Source organism: Callorhinus ursinus, unplaced genomic scaffold (assembly GCF_003265705.2).
Source record: "Callorhinus ursinus isolate GAN/ISIS: 27379988/994484 unplaced genomic scaffold, GSC_fseal_2.0 scaffold14, whole genome shotgun sequence".
Lineage (NCBI taxonomy): Eukaryota > Metazoa > Chordata > Mammalia > Carnivora > Otariidae > Callorhinus > Callorhinus ursinus.
The window spans coordinates 34,664,285-34,686,904 of NW_027397076.1; the positions used below are offsets into that span (position 1 = coordinate 34,664,285).

Below are 22,620 nucleotides of genomic sequence, written 5' to 3' on the forward strand. Positions count from 1 at the left end.
TCAATTCATGACACTCTGGAAAGGCAAAACTACAGGGACAGAAAATTTATCAGTGGTTGGCAGCAGATTGGAAAGGGGTGGGAGAAAGTGACTGACTACAAAGAGGGACACACAGGGACACTTTTAAAGAGAAGGAACTATTCCATATAGCACTGACGTGGTAGTTAATGCTATCCAAGTGTTAAAATCTACAGAACTTCACAACATAAAGAATGAACCTGAATGTGTGCAAATTTTAAAAATCAACCAGGAGGTTAGAAATGCAGACCTCAAAAAAGATTAATGGTATCATAAATATATGATACAGTCACACTGAAGGGGATATGGGAAATGTGTTAACCTAAGTAACTTGAGAGAATGATGTTTTGACCACTAACTGTAAGAGTGAAAAAGAAAACTCTACATAGTGTATTCTAGTTGGTAAAGTGATTCATCACAGAGTTAATAATTTTGAAACTGCTATGCATGTATACTGGAGATAAACATGAAGTAAAATAGACAGTGGTTGGTGGGAACCAGATTTCTCACTATCAGAATAAACTATGTAGCACTGGATTAGTCAGAAACATCTCTATTGGTATCAGTCTGTTCTCAATTATAAAACACTTTAAATAAAGTAATTGTTCAGAACATTACAGAATAGATCATTTCACTGGTATATGTCACTTGAAAATAGATTAAAAATTGATAAAATGCTAGGTGATTAACAAGTATGTCAAAATAATACTTTAAAAGATAAGCTTGATAAAAGGGTTTTTAAAAGATTTTTTAACAATGTAAACAAACCTTGTTTTTTGAAAAGGCTCCAAATTTTATTGAATATTTGCAACTAAGTTATTTATCTCTAATCTTTTTAACAGACTGGTCATAGACTTAAATGTTAAGAATGCACAGTACTCTGTGTAACACATGTATCACTAATGTCTACTCATGTGCAAAAATTTCTCTCAAACTCAAGATACTTTTAGAATAAATTATTGAATACACCAGTATAAATGGAAAACGATAAACATTTTACACCTCCCTTCTCTGTGCTGTAAACCCTTAAAATAGATTTAGTCATGTCAACAGCTTAAAATCTGACAAGAAAATATAAACCAAATCTTAATATGAGAAAAAAAACAAACAACAAGTAGGCTATTCATCCTAGGTGTTTCCCTAAATCAGAGCCTAATAAAAATAAAGCATGTAATATCTAGAATAAATGATAACCGAACCCCAATTTTTCTTTCAGAAAAAAATTTCTCAAAACAAGAAATCAGTGATCATGAGTAAAATCCCTAGAATATACTTGATTGAAGACTGAAAATAGTTATTAGCTTTATTCTCTGCGTTCCATTAAATTTTAGATGTGACATCACATAAAAATGTATACCTTGAATGGAGCAAGAAACAGAAAATCTGAATTCTAGGATTAGCTTATCAATTTCTCCTCTCTGGCTGCAGTTTCCTAAGGAGTTCGGGAATTGTATCTAAAACATCTGTAACTTGGCAGTCTTAACCAACTCAACTTTTAAACTACAATGTGAATTTGGTCAGGTTAAGACGGTTGAACCAGTTGGACAGGCTTTACTGTTTTTTTTTTAAAGGGGACATTATATTCCAAGTTGACTATTAATTAAAACAGACTACCAGATGGGACCAATTTCACTGGAGTTCAATAAACGCTGAAGTGCACTTAGCCATTATCTTGAAAACATTAGGGTTTCTCAAATTCCAGAACTATGTCAAGAAACCTCTTGTAAATAGGAAGACTGTAGTTATGTTATGAATTTATTTTCTGAATTAATTTTTGGTTCAATCGCATGGATAAATGTTTTTAATATTCTGAGTTGGTGATTTGTGGTACATACAAGAAACGTGGACAGATGAAACAGAAATAAGTAAAACTCAAGAATTTCAGTTTCATATCAAACTAAGTCTGGGAAAATTGCCACATTAACTAAAAATACTTTATCTGAATGTTTTAATAATACAGGTTTCATGGGTTTATAATTATCATGTAAAATGAAAAGTTGCCTATATTTACAAAGAAAAATAAAAGTAAACTGACAGTATTCTCTTGAAATCAATTTACTCTCTGATTGTCATAATTTCATATTTTGTAACTTAATTTGGTGTGTCTTCTATTTTCTGTAGTGGTAGCCTTCCCGATGCACTACTTCTAAAATTCTGTGTAGGTCTCTTACATATATGCCAAGGAGGATTCTGGCCACCAGATACACAGAATTTACTATGAGTAGAAAAATCAGTAAATCATCTAAAACACCCAGTATCTCAAGACAGAAATTTTCTACTACCAAGTCTTAAAAGTCCCAAATAAAATGAAATACAATAAAGACAGTCCCATTGAATTTAAATGACAAAAGTTCATAATTTTTGAACCACAAGCTTGGGAATCAAAAGCTCCTAATTTATTTTAGGCTTAAATGAAATTAAAGTTCAAACTTAAGACAATCAAGGGCCTTCTAATCTTTCTGCTACCTGAAAACTTACATATGTTTACACAAGTTGTTTAACCTCTGAGTGATTTCATTTCTTCACAGGAAGATAAGATCTACACAATCTAGCTCATGACTATGATCAAATTTGTAAACCAGATTTATGATACATAAAATCTCATTTAAGTAACTGCTGTTTGAATTAATTGACCAATCAAATGTGTAAATGGCCAAATTATTAGTACTTACTAATTTTCTGCCAGTTTAGAGCTAAAGAAAGTATTAAAATTAATGTTTTAAATCTTTCATTACAATTAGCTAAAAATCCACAAAGCTTTCCAAGAATTGAAGTAGCTATTGCCAAAGCAGTGCCTCTAAAATAAGACCAAGTCATATTAGCTTCACAATCTACTGTGGAATGGACACTCTAGTTCTGTTAACTCAACAAAGGAATTTGCTAAAGTTACAATCTATAATTAAAACTCCTTAAAATATATAACAAGTCCCTTGTTACTCTGCCTCGTAGAATGGTTGTAAGGTCATTAAGTATTGTTATTTCATATCAGCAATTAAAAATACCACATGTGAACTAGAAATCTGAAAACTGCAACTCTACTATATGAAAAATTTGTATAGGTAATACATACTTTTTCTCATAATTTATACAAGCTGTTGATTCTAGTGATAATATGATTATCAAAACTGACTAGTTCATATCCACTGCTTAGACCTCCCAAACTCATAGCAACTGATTAGGCTTACCAAATTATCTCTGAAAAAAATGATAATGAAGTGATAAAGGAAAACCATGTGGCTTCTTATAAAAAGTAATTAAAAAGTTGCTCTTCAGGGGCACTTGGGTGGTGCACTCGGTTGAGCAGCCAGCTCTTGATTTCAGCTCAGGTCATATCTCAGGGTCCTAGGATACAGCCCCACGTTGGGCTTCTCACTCAGCTCGGAGTCTGTTGGAGATTCTCTCTCCCTCTGCCCCTCCGCCCCTGAGCACGCACACGTGCAGTCTCTCTCTCTCTCTCTCAAATATTATTTTTTAAAAAGTTGTTCTTGAATAGATCTAATAAATCAATTATATATTTTTAACTCTCAAAACTATTTTTCCAGTTTTCACAACAGAGAAGTAAAGCTTAAGTAAAAGAGCAGAAAATAATTATAGCTGCCCATTTACAGAATAGTCGGTGAACACTAACTACATGAACACTTCCCAAACCCCTCAAAGTTTAGTTTTTATACAAAAGAGGCAAACTGTACAGTTTTTTGTTTGACAGGCAAGGGAATGGCCACGGTACTCTGCAGAGACCTGGTACATGACTGTCTAGGGCACTAACAGAGAGGAAGAGAAATGGGCATATTTATAGAGAACAAAAATAGGCTAAAGGATTTATACTGTTTTTTTAATCACAGGATGCAAATAAAATAACCTGGGGATTTTTTAAAAAAAATACTGATATCTCCCCCTTGCCCCTACTTTCATTAATTGGACAAGGATGGAACCTGGTCATTAGGTGCTTTTTAAAGTACTCCAGATGATTCTAATGTACAGCCAAGGTTAAGGCTATTAGGCCTAAGACTGTACAGGAAAGTGAAATTCAAAAGTTTTCATCTCAGTATAAGTATTGACCAAAAACAAACACTATAAATTAAAGGTAGTTTAAGAGCATTGTTCATTTCCTTTGCATACCAATGTGCCCTTTCCTTGCCTCTTATTCCTACGTTCTGAGAAATAATGGTAAGCCTTAAACATTAATTTTTAAAATGTTTTTAAAAGATTTCTTTGGCTGAAATACACTCATTATTAAGTTCAGAAGTGGCTAATACAGGAAAGTATGTGCAAACATTACAATAAAACTTGTTAGAAGAAATTTCTAACACAGTACAGGTTTCCCTCACTATCTGAAAGTTTGCATTATGCGACTTCGCTTTTACAAAAGACCTGTATCAGTATCTGCTTTTGCTAACTGAAAGAAATCCAAAGAGATTTTCATTTCTAGGAAAAGGTAATTGTTTCTTTGCTTTATGTTGTTTCACTTAGGTAAGGTTTCGTAGGAATGCTCTACACTTTCAGATAGCAGGGGAAACCGGTAATGAGGCTTTATTTTTATTTTTTTAGATTTTATCTATTTATTTGAGAGACAAGAGAGAGCACAAGCGGGGGGAGGGGCAAAGGAACAAGAGGAACTGCTGAGCAGGAGGCTGGACTCGGGGCTCCATCCCAAGACCCTGAGATCATGACCTGAGCAGAAGTCAGACGCTTGACCAACTGAGCCACCCAGGCGCCCCTGTACTTAGGTTTTAAAAATATGTCCACAATCTTAACATTCCTTCCTAGAAATGTAATATTACCTATCATTTGCCAAGTATTAGGCACTGTGCACTAAATACCTTATCTGTGTAATTTCCTTCAAGCCTCAGAATAATTCAGTAAGGTAAACATTACCAATCCTTCTGTACAGATGAGAAAACAAACAGAATAAAGTCAAGAACTAGTAGTAAGTTAACTAGAAGTAACAAGGCCAGAATTTGAGTTCATATCCACTTGACTTGAATCCAAGTCTTAACCACTATGCTTTACTACTTCTCATATATATTTTTTTCATGAAAAATTATTCTGCATGAAACCATTTCAAGAAATTCTAGCTGTCAAATAATACTTCTCAGAAGTCTCATTCTTCTACTACAATGAAGAAATTAGCAATGAGGAGGAAAAGTAACAGACATTACTCAGCTGGAAATACAAAGTTCAGAAAGACCATGATCAGGAAGTACCCATAATACCATTTCAGACACAACTTCAGAAGCTAAGCAGAGAAAAAACAGGCACTAACAGCTAAACGCTCTTAATTTTAAGGCTGGCAGATTATTCTGGTCAACCGAGGTCCTGCTGTCTCAGCCACAGAAATGAATAAATTCAATATATCTCTATCTTTACATAATTTTCATGAAAAATTCAAAAATTCCTTTAGAAATCCACTTTCTACATTTCTATCACTACCACCATAATTCAAGCCACAATTATTTCTTGCCTAATTGGTCCCCCTCTATTGTTTCCTCTAAGAACCATCTACCAACCAATCTGGTCTAGGTATCAGTGCATTTTGCTATCTAGGAGTCAGATGAGACAAAACAAGCAAAGGAAATGGAGGAGCAGCAGTGAGGGAGATGAAAACCAAGGAGGGTATGTAAATATGTTCAAAGTCTACTGGGAAAAGTGGTCCAAGGAAGAGCATAACGAATTGTTTCAAACAATGCTGATTAAATGTGTGTGTGTGTGTGTGTGTGTGTGTGTGTGTGTGTGTGTGTGTATGTGTGTATAAAAAGATAGAAATTAATCTTTGGATTTAACAGCATGAAAGTCAATGGGTAATCCTGACAAGAATAATTTTGTTGGAATGGTGGAAATAAAAGCACTGAATGGATCGGATTCATTAAAGAATAGAAAGAAAAAAGCTGGGAACAAAATATAGACATCCTTTTCAAGGAGTTTTGCCATAAAAGTGAGGAGGAAATGGAAAATGTGGAGGCGAGAGAATCCTTTTATATGATAGGAAAACTTACAGTATAAAGGAGAAAGCTGATGACACAAGGCAGAGGGAGCAGTAGAATGAAGAGCAGGTATGGAGGGAATCTGTAAGAGATACTGGCCTTAGATAGGCAAAAGCACATATCATGAGCATCATCGAGTGAAGATAATAAATGGGTACAGATTCAGGTATGTGGACAGAGCTTTCACTAAGTACAGCATTTCTCATCTGGTTGCTTCTGTTTTCTGTTTTCTTAATAAAATGAGAAATTAAGTCATCAACTCAGAATAAGGATATAAAAAGTATTAGATATTTAAGGAGGGAGAAAAAGTGTGAAGAGTTCTAAGTGTTCTAAGAAAGTAGGAGAGTGAAGAGATCAGAGGAAATACTGCCACACAGAATTGCCAAGGAGCCCACTTACAGTTGGTATTCATCATTTTGCTCTTCTCCAGCCACATGGAGCTGCAGGGAGCATGGAATTGGTAGTTGGCAGAAGTTGACTTAACCAAAGCTAGTGAGTACAATGAAGCAAGAGAAAGAAAGGAGATTAAGGGGATAGGCAAAATAGTAATCATAATGATCGGTAAGAAAAGAAGTGAGGGTGTATGTATCTTACCATTTGCCTACACTCTAGCCATACTGGCTTTCTTTGTGACTCTCAAACACACCAATTCAGTTCTCATCTTAGAGCGTTTACTTTTGTTGCTCCTTTTCAATGATCTTCCCACAAATTTTCACATGCCAGTTTCTTGACACTCACATCTCTACTTAACTGTATCTTTCATAAGAGAGGCCTTCCCTGAACATTCACTATCTGAATTTTGTTCTCATGTGTTTACTATGTCCACCCCTTAGAATATAAGCTCCTTAAACAGAAAAGCCCTATTTTGCTTACCATTTAAATACCTAAAATGGTGTCACATAATAGATACACTTTATTGAATAAATGAGCCACAAAAATATGGCAAATCCTTTACTAAGTTTAGTATCTAATGGTATTAAAAACACCATTTTCCTTAAAAGGACTGCAGTAAAAGCATCTTGTCTGATAAGAACAAGATCAGTAATCACAGGTTAATTTTAAAGTTGGCTGCTGCAAATATCACCCCAAAAAATACATACATGGCAAATAAATGCACATTTATTCCCCTTGATATTTTAATGCAGGACTAGGCCTTTTAAGTTTAGGATTACTAATTAAGTTATCACAAGATCTTTTTGTATAAACCACATCTATAATGCATGTCTTAAGATTTCCAGTTTTGGGGCTGCTGGGTGGCTCAGTCATTAAGCATCTGCCTTCAACTCAGGTCATGATCCCAGGGTCCTGAGATCGAGCCCCGCATTGGGCTCCCTGCTCAGCGGTGCCTGCTTCTCCCTCTCCCACTCCCCCCTGCTTGTGTTCCCTCTCTCACTGTCTCTCTCTTCATATAATAAAATCTTAAAAAAAAGATTTCCAATTTTAATCTAGTTTGAAGTTGAACAAGATCTTAGAGATACTTAAGTAACAGGATCTTTCAGAATTTTTATAAATATTTTCTATTTTTTTTTTTTTTTGGTAATTGTCTCACTATATAGCACTACTAGTTGACTGCATTAACAGTCCTTCTCCCTTGTGAATGCTATGGTTGTTCACATGTTCAACCTTTTCCATGTGTGTTGAGTAAAAATACTGATTAGTCTAAGCCAATATGATAATGCTACCCACTTATCAGTAAATGATTTATGGAAGGGTATTTGAACCAATTCTGGCTATTGAAACATTTGAAGGGAAATCTAATGGTAGGATGTTAAGAAAGGGGGAGAAAATAGTCTTTCTTTTTCCCCCTGAATGTTGCATATCAGAATACCCCATCTAGAACTACATACTGAAGCCATCTCGTAACCATGATGAGAGCTAGCTCAAGGAGAGTAAGATATTTTAACTGGAAACAGAAAGAAAGAAATTGGCCCTAGTGTTAATCACGTAGCTGCTGCATTAACCAATACAAAAACTAACATTCCTCTAAATATCTGAAAAAATTAATTTTCTTTACTGTTTAGTTGAACCAAAAGCTTCCTAAACCTTTAGGCTTATCTAAACCTAATCCATTAGTAATTTTTAAAGCACTTTTTGTAAAGTCTTTCCAAAGCATCCACCTTGTTTTTTATTAAAACAATTCTTTCTACACTTCTATTTCAGTAGCTTAGGTCATATTTAGACTACAAATTATATTAACACAGCCATAAAAACTGATTCTTAGGCATATAACTAACCTGACAGGAGACAGATACAAGAGTAAACTAGAGTAGTTCACTAGCTTGTTAAGTGCTCAGAATACTATGGACTATAAGAATTTGAAGCAATGGTTTAAAAGAGTATGCCAGTTAAGTGGAAGTTTGTTAAGGACATCAGTCACAAACACATTTCTGTATATAATAGATTCGATATATAACAAATATTGTCTTTGAGGGGACAATGGCTTAAAAACCCTATAAAAACTTAGGACATATGTTTCCAGGAGAGAAACTAAAATTAGAGAAAACCTAGAGCCAAAGAAATAAGAATATGAGCCTATTTAGTCTCAACTCCAGCCAAGCAGCACAGAAATAAAAGAACACAGAATCTATAAAGAACCTTTACCCCAATATGTATTGTTTAACTGCTAATGAATTGAGAATACTGACAAAATTCTGCAATTCAAAATTTTCAGGCAATAAAGACAAAATATATTATTTGTTTTATTTGCTTAAGAGCCAAGTTCATTTTATCATGTGTCATATTAAGGGTAACTATAGCAGTTTGCCATATATAAGGGATATTTGTATCCCCATTTAAGAAATAACTACATTATTTCAAATAGAAGTTTATCACTTTGAAACAATTATTCAGTATTAAAACAAAGATCCTTGATACTAATAATAATCATATTCTAACTTCCTTCCAAAAATAATTACCTAGCTCTACCATATGCTAGGTAGTAAACAAATAGTAACAGTATAAGAGAACTCAATGAAAAATAGCAATAAGAGACACAAAACTAAAGGATTTATTTCTGTAATAAAAACTCCACTTGTAAATATCCTGGGGTCAGAAACCATGTTTCCAAATTATTCTCCACTGAGTTATAATGCAATGAGTAACACAAAGTTACAAATGTCAGTAATATTCACATCTTAATGATAACATTCTCCTTCACTAAGAAATGCACTTAATATATATTAAACATAATTTAAGGTTTACCTAACATAATAAACAGTAACTTAAATGTCTTGGTGGCCTGATAGGAGCAGAAGTTCTTAAGCTGGGTTCTACAAATCCTCAGTCTGTTGATGAAATGCAGAGGGTGCGTAAACTTGAATAAGAAATTACATCTTTATTGTACTAACCTCTGATTGGAATTTAGTATTTCCTTAATTAGAAATGTAAGCAACAAACTACAGCAGTATTAGTTATACCTGTGACTTTGTTACCATTAGAAACCACAGATATTTTCCTATCACTTTAAGTTGCTTCAAATCTCAAATTTTCATTTATGCATTACTAGATTAAAAACTGTACACCACTAGACTTTGACATGTGCATTACTGAATTTATTTGATATTAAAAACATTCTAATACATAATTAGATTCCTCATAGGCATATACATTTAATTTTGCATGACTAAGATACTACTTCAGAAAGGGGTCCACATGCATCACCAGAGAGCAAACTGGTTCAAGGCCCAAAAAGGGATAAGAATGCCTAGATTAGAATATCAGAACACGGATTAGATTGTTTGCATAGGGTAATGACAAAGAATTTAAGGACTGAAAAAAGCCTCAGGACCATATTTAATTAAAATTCAGAGATAGAGAAATTGTGGGACTTAAGTGCCTTCTTCAAGGTCACACACCGAGCTATTTAGTGACAGGGCCAGACAAACCAGAATCTAGGTTTTCTGATTCACAAACTAAGACTAAACGAACTTTGATGTGATTGGGATATAAGAAAGCAAGACAGGGCAAAGATAACTGCAAATACATGCCAAAAAGTTATTAGAAAGGAAATGAATTACACAGGAAGAAAAGCTAGTTTGAAAAAGAAAATGACTGGTTGAGGTGTTTAAGTTCTAAAATATATCCTAGGGGCTTTTGGCCAGCTCAGTCAGAACAGCATGCAACTCTTGATCTTGGGGTTCTAAGTTTGAGCCCCACACTGGGTGTAGAAATTACTTAAAAATAAAATCTTAAATAAAAATAAAAAATTCCACAGCATGACATGCCAACACAAATGTTGAAAAAAACAGAAAACAAATAGGTGAGACCCCTTTTACCTACTGAAGGCAAAGAAATGTTCTGAATATCTGAATATTCTAAACATTATTAACATGTACTGTCTCTCCCACTTTTCCTGAAACAGGAAATTCTCAGTCTGTTTTCCCACTTTATAGAAAGAAATGGGTAGAGGGAAAATTTTACTCCCTTCCTGATCTATAAGAATTACAACAGCATACCCACAATAGTAAATATCAAATAACAGCTGGAATCAGTGTCAGAGAAAAGAAAGCAGAAACTGGCAAACGAGGGAGTCTCTGAGCCGCCTAAAGAAGGTAGTTGCTACTGCTCATCTATAGCTAAATGCTACAAGAAATGTCAACCCAAAATTCTAGATGAAACAAAAGTAGCCTTCAAAAATGAAAATGAAATACATACATTTTCAGCTGAAAGAAAACTAAGATAATTCATCATAAGCAGACCTGCTCTGAAGAAAGGAATTTTATTTAGAAAGAAACAATGCCAGAATTTCATACAAAAATGGCAAATATGTGGATATGTTTAATAGACGAGGAGTTGGCAAACTCTTTCTGTAAAGGGCCAGACAGAGAATAAATATTTTAGGCATTGCAGGCCAAACGGTCTCTGTTGTAACTAATCAATTCCGAATTGCAGAGCAAGAAAAATCATAGACAATACATAAACTAATAGGTGTGGCTGTATTCCAGTAAAATTTACACAAGCAGGTGGCAAGCTGGATTTGGCCTGCAGTAACATTTGCCAATCCCTGCGACAGACTATGCTTTTCTTCTTAAATTCTTTAAAGTATGCGAAATAATCGAAAGCAAAATTTACATCACTGTCTAAAGAGGTATTTGAACCATGTGGATGTAAGGCAACAACTACAACACAGAGGAGGGTGAAGAAAAGAAACTACATGGGTGACAAGATTTCTAAATTTTATTTCAAATAGTAAGATATAAATTTTAAGTGCAGGTTAACTATATACCTGATTAAGATATATTCAACACCTAACCCCTGGTACCTCTGAATATAACCTTATTTGATGTTAAAGCCTTTGTAGATGCAATCAAATTAAAAAGAGGTCACACTAGATTTGGGTGTGACCAAATCTGTTGACTGGTATTTCTGCAAAAGGGAGGGAGACATAGAGACATACACACAGCAAAAACGCCTCAGTGAAGATGAGGCAGAAATTGGGATGATACAGTTATAAGCTAAAGAATACCAATGATTGGTGACAATCACCAGAAGCTAGAAGAGGCAATGAAGGATTCTTTTCTAAAGCCTTCAAAAGGAACATGACCCTGCTCATGCCTCCATTTCAAACTTCTAGCCTCCAAAATGAAGACACAATATGAATTCCATCTACTGGAAAAAAACTGAATTCACAGTTAAAATCCTCCAGGCCCAAATAGTTTCACCAGTGACTTCTACCAAACATTTAAAGAATACCAATTCAAGACAACATTTTCCAGAAAAGAGAACATCATGGATTACTTCCAAAGTCATTTTTATGACACCAGCATTATATACTGATACCAAAACCAAAGATAATTCAGGAAAAGAAAAACCTTAAAAACCAATATTCCTCCTGAACATGGATGCAAAAATTCCCTACAAAATATTAGCAAATTAAATTCAACAAAATATCCAAATATTAACAAACAATGAACAAATAAAGCTTATTCTGGGAATATACTTGCTCTCCTTTCTTCTCTCAGTTTCTTTAAATAATATGAAATCATACGAAGAAATAATATATTGTTGGGTTTATAAAATATATGCCTGTAATATGTGTAACACAAAAAAAAGGAGAAAAGAAAATAAAACTACACAGAAATAAGATTTCTACATTTCACTGGAATTAAATTAGTGTTAAGTCTGAAACAGTCCCTAATACGGTAAGATGCATATGGTAAACTCTAGTGCAACAACTAAGAAAATACAAAAGAACGTAGCGAAAATATCATTAAAGGAATTAAAAGGTACAATGGGGTGGCGGGGGACACAATGCAAAAGAACGCAGTAAGGAGAAATTAAAAAAACATGAAAACATACAAAAAAACAAAGCAAAATGGCAGACACAGGTTACGCTACATCAATAATAATATTAAATGTAAGTAAACAATCCAACAAAAAGGCAGTGTCAGACTATAACATCAGAACAAAAAAATTACATGCTGTCTACAGAAGACACACCTTACATTTAAAAATGCAAATAAACTGAGGGTCACCTGGCTGACTCAGTTGGTTAAGCACCTGACTCTTGGTTTCAGCTCAAGTCATGATATCCCCATTGAGAGATCAAGCCCCAGGTTCGAACTCCCCACTCAGCAGGAAGTCAGCTTCCCCTCTGCTCCTCCCCCTGCTCACCTGTGTGTGTGTGCACTCTCTCTCTAATAAATAATTCTTTAAAAAAAATAAAAAATAAAAATGCAAATAAATTGAAAGTAAAAGGGTGAGAAAGAAATATCATGAAATGCTTCCACAGCCAGTATCAAAGAAAAGGCTGCCTATGTTCTTCTAGGACTTTTGTGGTTTCAGATCTCATATTAAGGCCTTTAATACTTTGAGTTTATTTTTGTATATGGTGTAAGAAAGTGTTCAGTTTCTTTCTTTTGCAGACAGCTGTCCAGTTTCCCTAACACATGTGCTGAAGAAACTTGTCTTTTCCCCATTGCATATTCTTGCCTCCTCTGTTGTAGATCAATTGACAATACATGTCTGGGTTTATTTCTGGGCTTTCTATTCTGTTCCATTGATCTATGTGTCTATTTTGTGCCAGTACCATACTGTTTTGATTACTACACATCTGCAGTATGTCTTGAAATCTGGGATTATGATACCTTCAGCTTTGTTCTTCTTTCTCAAGACTGCTTTAGCTATGTGCATCTTTTGTGGTTCCATACAAATTTTAGAATTATTTGTTCTAGTTCTGTGAAAAATGTTAGCATTTTTAGAGACTGCATTAAATCTATAGATTGCTTTGAGTTGTACAAACATTTTAACCATATCAATTCATCCAATCCATGAGCATAAAATATCTTTCCATTTGTTTGTGTCATCTTCAATTTCTTTCACCAATGTTTTTATAGTTTTCAGAATACAAGTCATTCACATCTTTAAGTTTATTCATAGATATTTCATTATTTTTAATGCAACTGTAAATAGAATTGTTTTCATAATTTTTCTTTTTGCTACTTCATTCTCAGTATATAAAATTTCAATAGGTTTCTGTATATTAATTTTCTGTCCTGCAACTTTACTGAAATCATTTATCAGTTCTAGCAGTTTTCTGGTGTTTTTAAGGTTTTCCATTTATAATATGTCATCTGCAGATAATTATGGTTTTACTTCTTTCTTACCAATTTAGATGCCTTTTTGTCTGACTGCTGTGGCTAGGACTTTCAGTGCTATGTTGAATAAAAGTGGTGAGAGTGAACATCCTCATCTCTAATTCACTTATTTTTGCTCTGATCTTTACAATTTCCTTCCTTCTATTGGCTTTGGGCTTTGTTCTTTTTACAGCTCCCTTAAGTGTAAGATTAAGTTGTTTGAGATTTTTCTAGTTTCTTCAGGTAGGCCTCTATTACTATAATCTTCCCTTAGTACAGCTTTTGCTGCATCCCAAAGATTTTGGGCCACTTTGTTTTCATTTTCATTTGTCTCCATTTATTTACCTCCTTTTTGATTTTTTGGTTGACCCTTTCATTCCTGAGTAACATGTTACTTAGCTTCCATATATTTGCATTCTTTCCAGATTTTTTTGTATGACTGATTCCTAGTTCCATACCACTGTGGCTGGAAAAGATGCATGTTATGATTTCAATCTTATTTAACTCATTGAGACGTGTTTTGTGGCCTAACGTGATCTATTCTGGAGAATGTTTCCTGTGTACTTGAAAAGAATGTATATGCCACTGTTTTAGATGGAATGCACTGAATATATCTGTTAGGTCCATCTGGTCTAAGGTGTCACTCAAAGCCACCTTTTTCTTGTTGACTTTCTCTCTGGAATATCTATTCACTGATGTAACTAAGGTGTTAAAAGTTCCCTACTATTATTGTATTACTATCAATTTCTTCCTTTATGTCTCTTAATACTTGCTTTATGTATTTAGGTGCTCCCATGTTGGGTGCACAGATATTTACAACTGTTATATCCTCCTATTCAACTATCCTTTTATCATTATGTAGTGTCCTTTTTTGTCTCTCGTTACAACCTTTGCTTTACAGTCTATTTTGTCTGATTTAAGTATTGACACCCCAGCTTTCCTTTTACTTCCATTTGCACAGTAAATGATTTTCCATTACTTTACTTTCAATCTGCATATGCCTTTAGGTCTGAACTGAGACTCCTGTAGGCAGCATATGGATGGGTCTTGCTTTTTTAACCATTCAGTCATCCAATGTCTTGATTGGAACACTTAGTCCTTTTACATTTAAAGTAATTATTGATAGATATGTACTTACTGCCATGTTGTTACTTGTTTTACAATTGTTTTGTAGCTCTTCTGTTCCTTTCTTCTTCTCTTCTCTTTCCTTGTGATTAAAAACATTTTTCTAGATATCTCTCCTCAGGCAAGGAAAATAAAAGCTGAATTATACTATTGGGACTATACCAAAATAAAAAGCTTTCACACAGCAAAGGAAATCATCAACAAAACAAAAAGGCAACCCACCAAATGGGAGAAGATATTTGCAAATAATATATCTGATAAAGGGGTTAATATCCAAAATATGTAAGAAACTTACACAACACCAAAAAACCACAAATAATCTGATTAAAAAATGGGCACAGAACCTGAATAATGTTTTTCCAAAGACATACAGATGGCTAACAGATACATGAAAAGAAGCTCAACATCACTAGTCAGAGAATGCAAATCAAAGTAACAATGAGATATCACCTCGCACTTCTCATAATGGTTAAAAGCAAAAACAAAGTAACAACTGTTGGAGAAGACGTGAAAAAGAAACTCTCGAGCTCTGTTGGTGGAAATGCAAGTGCAGCCACTGTGGAAAACAATATGAACATTCCTCCGAGTATTAAAAAATTGAATTACCATATGATCCAGTAATTTCACTACTGAGTTATTTACCCAAAGAAAACAAAAACACTAATTCAAAAGGATATATGCACCCCTATGTTTATTGCAGCATTATTTATAATAGTCAAGACAGGGAAGCAACCCAAGTGTCCACTGACAGACGAGTACATAAAGACGTAGTGTATATACACAAGAGAATATTACTCAGCTATAAAAAAGAACATCTTGTGATATGCAACAACATGGATGGATCTAGAGGGTGTAATGCTAAGTGAAAGAAGTCAGTCAGAGAAAGACAAACACCATATGATTTCACTCGTGGAATTTAAGAAACAAAACAAATGAACAAAGAAAAAAGAGGCAAACAAAAAACAGACTCTTAAATAGAGAGAACAAACCAGTGGAGGAACGGGTGAAATAGATAAAGGGAAGTTAAGAGTACATTTAACTTGATGAGCACTGAATAATGTATAAAAAAAATTAAAGTTATGTATTTGTGTCTTCAAAAATTTTTAAATTCCTTTTCTATCATTATAGCCAAGAAAATTTTCAGGGTTTTAAGGGATTTTAAAAAGACTTCTAGCTCATTCTCTTACCACATCTGAGTCTGCAAGAAATGATTCCACAAAAATGACTTCATTAAGCTTTCATGAAAAAAATTTTCTAGAGTTCCCCGATTAACCAATCTAGGACAACATAGTTACCATCAACAAATTCTTACTCTTATGTATCTTTCTTAGTTCAGTGAAAGGAAATACTAATACATTTTTACATCTCTAAAGTTACTTTAACTGTATTCATCAGCTATTGCCCAAAACTCAGAGACATAACAAAAGTATTAGTTCCTTGTTTTGGCCATTTGTGGGTTGTTAGACTAACCTCAGCTAGGCTGGCATCAAGGTGGTTCAGCTGGGCTGAACTAGGGCTACTCCATTTTCTCTCATTTTGGTCTGGTGGGGGAAAGCAAGAGCACAAAGAACAAGCCCACCTCCACTAATGCATTGAAAGTCTATGCTCACTCTGTGGGTGAACTGTTTTGGTTTTTATTTTTAGTTTAAATAAAAGACGTTTTTTGAGAGTGAGAGAGAGAGAGAGAGAGAGAGAGAACGCATACACGCACAGGGTTGGGGCAAGGGCAGAGGGAGAGAAAGAAACTCAAGCAGACTCCCCGCTGTGTATGGAGCCTGATACAGGGCTCGATCTCACAAACCTGAGATCATGACCTGAACCAAAATCAAGAGTTGGATGCTTAACAAGCTGAGCCACCAAGGCATCCTGAGACTTATTTTAAATGAAAAAATAAAGCCTACGCTCGCTTGCAATCCACTAACATTCCTTTGGCCAAAGCAAATCACATGTCCAAACCCAACATCAGTGGAGCCAAAAAATAAACTCCACCTCCTAATGGTAGGAACCACAGTCACCACAGTCACAAGGCAAAAGGTGTGGAATGGAAGATAAGTGGAAAAATAATGTTATCTATCAACCTATTCTTTTCTTTTTTTTAAACTAAAGCAGCAGTCCATAACCCTCTCAGGAAACTTAGAAGACCCTACAGAATCTGACAAACCTTCTGGACTTGAATGTTGGCTTTTCCACTGACTAGCTGCAAAAATTCTGGGAGATTATTCATCTTTTTCAGTCCCCAGTTCCTGAATCTGTAGAAGGGGAGAGTAAATAACTTTTTATGACTGTTGGGATAACTAAATGAAAGAGTACACATATAAAGCTTAGCATAATGTGCTACCCATAGTAAAATGTGCTCAGTAAATACTAGCTTTCAATATTGGGTCATTCAATAGACATTAAAAAAAATCTATTATGAAACAGCAATCACATGAATTCTGGAGTAGCTCGACTAATATATAAAATAGACTTAAAAATATTTTTAGAGATAAAGAGAAAATTTTCCTATCATAAACGGGTCAAGTCATCAAGAAAATATAATTATAAACATAAGAGCCTAACAGAAACCCAGAATAGATGCAGCAAAAACTGAAAGAACAGAAGTAATCAATTCAACAACAGTTAGGTGACTTTAATATCCCACTTTCAATAATAGATGAAGCAAGATCAACAAGCCAATAAGAGACTTGAATACTAATATAAAAACTAGACCTAACAAATACATCTAAAACACCTAACAACAGCAAAATACGTGTTCCTCTCAAGTACTAATGGAACATTCTCCAGGATAACCATATGCCAAATAGAAAACAAACCTCAATAGATTTAAAAAGACAGAAATTATGCATATAAAATATGTTCTCCAAGCAAAATGTAATGACATTAGAAGTAACAAAATGAAACTGGGGCAATTTACAAACATGTGGAAATTAAGCAATACTTCTAAATAAACAGTGGGTATAGAATCACAAGGGAGAACTAGAAAAATTTTGGGAAGAATGAAAACAAAAATAAGAGATACCAAAATTTATGGAGTGCAGTGAAAGCAATAAAGGAAAATTTATAGTTGTGATGTAAAACATCTACAATTAAAAAGATGTTAAATCAATAACTTAACCTACTTTAACTCACTTTTTTTAAAGATTTTATTTATTTGAGATAGAGAGAAATAGAGAGAGCATAAGCAGGGAGGCAAAGGAGAAGCAGGCTCCCCACTGAGCAGGGATTCCCAATGCGGGGCTCAATCCTAGGACTCTGGGATCATGACCTAAGCCGAAGCTTAACCAACTGAGCCACCCAGGCACCCCAACTTTAACAAATTTTTAGAAAATAAACTAAACCAAAAGCAAACAAAAGAAAGAAAATAATACAGATGGGTTCAGAAATAAATGAAACACAAAAAAGACAAAAGAGAAAAATTGAAAAGAACCAGTTGATTTTCTAAAAAGATAAACAAAACTGACAAACTTTGAGCTAAACTGACCAAGAAAATGACTCAAAATACTAAAATCAGGAATGAAAAAGGCACAATACAAACCTTACAGGTAGAGAAAGGATAGTAAAAGAATAATATGAACTGTGTGCTAACAAATAACTAGATGAAATGGCCATATTCCTAGAAAGTCACAAACAACCAAAATTGTCTCAAAAAATAATCCAAACCGACCTATAACAAGGGAAGAGACTGAATTAGCAATTTTAAAACTTCCCACAGAAAAAAATAATAATAAAAATAAAATAAAATAAATAAAACTTCCCACAGAGAAAACACCAGGTACAGGTGGCTTCACTGGTAAATTCTACACCAAACATTTAAAGAAAAACTAATAATGCTTCACAAAATCTTCCAAAGTATAAAATAAAAACACCTGGAAGACTTCCCAATTCATCCTATAAGGCTATTATTTATCCTGGTAACACCAAAGACATCACAAGAAATGAAAACCACACATTAACATGTCTTACGAAAAAGACACACAAAAAAACACACTAACAGAATACTAGGAAATCAAAACCAGCGATACATAAAAAGAATTATACACCATGACCAAGTAGGATTTATCCTAGGAATTCAAGAATTGTCAACATCCAAACATCAAACGATGCAATACACTGTATTATTAGAAGACAAAAATCACATGATCTCAATAGATGCAGAAAAATTATCTGAAAAAAATCCAACAGCCTTTCATGACAGTAACATCAACAAACTAAAAATAGAAAGGAACTTCCACAAACTGATAAAGGGTATCTAGGAAAAAACTATAATAAGGCTGTCTCCTCTTGCTACTTCTATTCAACATTGTACTTACTTAAAAGTTCTAGCCAGAATAACTGGGCAAGACAGTGAAATAAAAAGCACCCAGGTCAAAAAGGAAGAAGTAGAACTATCATTATTTGCAGATGTTATGATCTTGTACATAAAAAATGCTTTAAAAAGTTACTTAAAAAAACTATTATAAAAAACAGATTTTATAACGTTTAATAAAAGAGTTCAGCAAAGTTGCAGGGTACAAATGTGCAAAAAACAATTGCATTTCTATATACTAACAATAGACAAAAAAATGAAATTAAGAAAACAACTTGGGGCATCTGGCTAGTTCAGTTAGTGGAGCATGCTACTCGATCTTGGGGTCGTGAGTTCAAGCCCCATGCTGGGCCTGGAGCTTACTTAAAAAAAAAAAAAAAAAAAAGGAAAGGGAAAAGGAAAGAAGAGAGAAAGGAAACAATTCCACTTATGAAGCATCAAAGAGAATAAAATACTTAGCTACAACTTTAACCAAAAAACTACGAAATTAATATTCTGAAAACTATACAACACCGCTAAAATTAAAAGATGGACTGTATAAATGGGAAGACACTCGGTGTTCACAGATCTAAAGGCAGGCAGTACTTCCCAAACTGATCTACTGATTCAACAAAATCCCTATCAAAGTTCCATCTTCCTTCTCTGAACAGATAAACTAATCCTAAAATTCACATAGAAATATAAGGGACTCAGATTAATAAAAATAATCTTGATAAAGAAAAGCAAAGTTGGAGGATTCACACTTACTGGTTTGAAAATTTCACACTGTAATCAAGACATATCGGCATAACAATAAATATACAGATCAACAAAATAGAATCGAGGGTCTAGGGAAAAAAAAAAAACCTTAAAAAACAAAGGAGTGTATCTTCACGACCTTAGGTTAGGCAGTGCCTTCTTCCACATGACAGAAAAAGCATAAGCAACGACAAAATAATAAATTGAATTTCATCAAAATTAAAAATATTTGAAAACTGCATATCCAGGGGCCTCTGGGTGGCTCAGTCAGTTAAGCGTCTACCTTCAGCTCAAGTCATGATCCCAGGGGTCCTGGGATAGAGCCCCACACTGGGCTCCCTGCTCAGCGGGGAGTCTGCTTCTTTTCCCACTGCCCTTCCCCCGTCCTAGCTCGTGCTCTCTTGCTCTCTCTCAAATAAATAAATAAAAGAAAAAAATTGCATATCCAATTAGGAATTTGTACCTAGAATATACAAAGATATCCTACAACTCAATAATAACAAGACAAACTAAAAGTAGACATAGGATCTGACTACATATTTCTCCAAAGAAGATACGCAAGTGACTAAATATGTACACTCAAAAAAGTTAATGTCATTAATCATCAGGATAATATAAATGAAAACCACAAAGAGAACATAAACAGTAGGATGGCTATAATAAAGAAAATAAAACAGTAACAAGAGTTAGCCAGGATCTGGAGAAATTACAATTCTCATATTCTTTGCTTGTGGAGATGTAAAATGGTAGGGCTGCTCTGTACAACAGTGGGCAATTCAAGAGGTTAAATATTATTACTATATAACCAAACAATTCCATTATGTATGTAACCAAGGGAAATGTAAACATATGGCCACAGAAACACTTGTACAGAAATGTCCTCAGCAACATATTCAAAACAGCCAAAGAGTAGAAACAACCCAAATATCCATCAATAAATAAATAAATAAAATGTGGTATATCCACACAATCAAATATTCTTCAGCAATAAAAGGAATAAAATACAGATAAATGCTTCCACTTGTACAATCTTTGAAAACATTTGTGAAAGATGCCAGTCATGAAAGAGCAAGTACTCCATTTACATAAAATGTTCAGGACAAGCAAATGTATATATAGAGAGAAAGTATATTTATGGTTGCTTAAGGGTGGGTGAGGATGGGGGTTGGAAGGAAATGGAGAGGGCCTGCTAAAGGGTGTAAGATTTCTTTCTGGGGTGATAAAAATGTTCTAAAATAGACTGTGGTAATGGTTGTGAGACTTTGTGAATATACTAAGAACCACTGAATTTCACATCTTAGGCAGGTGAGTTAATGCACGGTATGTGAATGATAACTCAATAAAATTGCTCTAATAAGGAGTGTTATTCAATACAATCTACCATATTAATAGGCGAAAAAACGAAGTGATCATATCAACTGACAAAAATTATTTGGCAAAATTCAACATTCATTCATCATGAAAACTTTCTGTGAACCAGGAATAGAACAGAATTTCCTTAATTTGACAAACTTACATCTATCATTATACTTAATGGTAAAAGACTGTATTCTTTCATATTTTAAGACTGCAAATCAGAGAAGGATGACCCAGGCAGTGCAATAATGCAAGAAAACAGAAACAAAAGGCATAGATTGTAAAGACAAATAAATCTTCCCTATTTGAAGATGATATGGATTGTCTAAGATATGCAGAACAATCTACAAAAAAAGTTCCTACTATGTGAGCTTTGCAAGGTCACAAACAAGTTCAACATATGAAAAAACATCCTATTTCTATATGCTAGTAACAGCTAGTATAGCTCCAAATAATTTCTCCAAAATGTGACATTTAAGTATAAATGTGAGATACATATTTATAAATCTAACAAAATATGTGCAGAATCTGTATACTAAAAACAAAATCACTGACAAGTAAAATCAAAGAACTAAATAAATGGGGAGATATATATACCAGGTCTAAGGATTGGAAAACCCAATATAATTAAGATGTCAACTTTCCCCAAACTTATTAATACAATGCCAATCAAAATCCCAATGGGATTTTTTTTTTATAATGAGAAACATTCCCACTAGTCATTAGGGAAATCCAAATTAAAATTACAATGAGATCAAACTCATTATAATGGCTATATTTACAAAAACACAGTAACAAGTGTTGGAGAGAAGTGGAAAAACCAGATCCCTCATACCTTGCAGGTGGGAATGTAACACTGTTCTAGGTGGATACACAGACAAGATACTAAGTAAAAAAATAAGGCAGGCAAAGTACCTGCTCTCACGGAATTTTCATCTAGCTAACAAGTAATTAACACAAATAATTTCTGATAGTGATAAATGCTAAGCCAGACAGAGAGTAATATAACTACAGTGAGGAATGGCAAAGGTATAGTACCAGATAAAAGTAATCAGGCATGACCTTTCTGAGATTACAACTGATTTGTCAGTGGAAGGATGAGATGATAATTTCAATTACATATCTATATATATAAAGGGCTCACATGTTCAACAAGGACATAAAAATATTTTTCTATTTATGATTTTATTAGATAAAATGGTTTTTCTATCTTTATTAAACACATGTAACTACCCAAGAAGAGATTCTAATCTACAGAAGATGACTGCAGTTACCATAAATTGATACTTTTTTAATGAAAAGCCAGGAACAGTAATATTAATTGGCGTATTCAGTCTCAAAGTAAAATAAAATTTTTGAGTTTTCATTTTTGAAATACTGAAATAACAAATGCACCCCTATCTTCAATGACCCTTTGGGTTCTAAGGCACTCAGGATTAAGAACCATAAACCTAAATGAGAATGTTTCCAGTCTATCTGAATGCCTAAAAACTGAATGCTAGTTTTTAAGGATCTTATTTTA

At 34.0% G+C, this 22,620-nt stretch overlaps 1 protein-coding gene across 4 annotated transcripts in view; it reads right to left on the reverse strand.

Annotated features, from left to right (window-relative positions):
• CNOT2 (CCR4-NOT transcription complex subunit 2) overlaps positions 1-22,620 on the reverse strand; it is a 117,270-nt gene that overhangs the window by 76,262 nt on the left and 18,388 nt on the right. The window contains exon 1 of one of the 4 annotated variants that reach the window (XM_073900671.1): positions 14,712-14,749. The exons of the other annotated variants lie outside the window; for them this stretch is intronic. The gene's annotated coding sequence lies outside the window, so the exon portion shown is untranslated. Of the gene's footprint in view, positions 1-14,711; positions 14,750-22,620 lie in introns of those variants that run through there. 4 annotated transcript variants of the gene reach the window in all.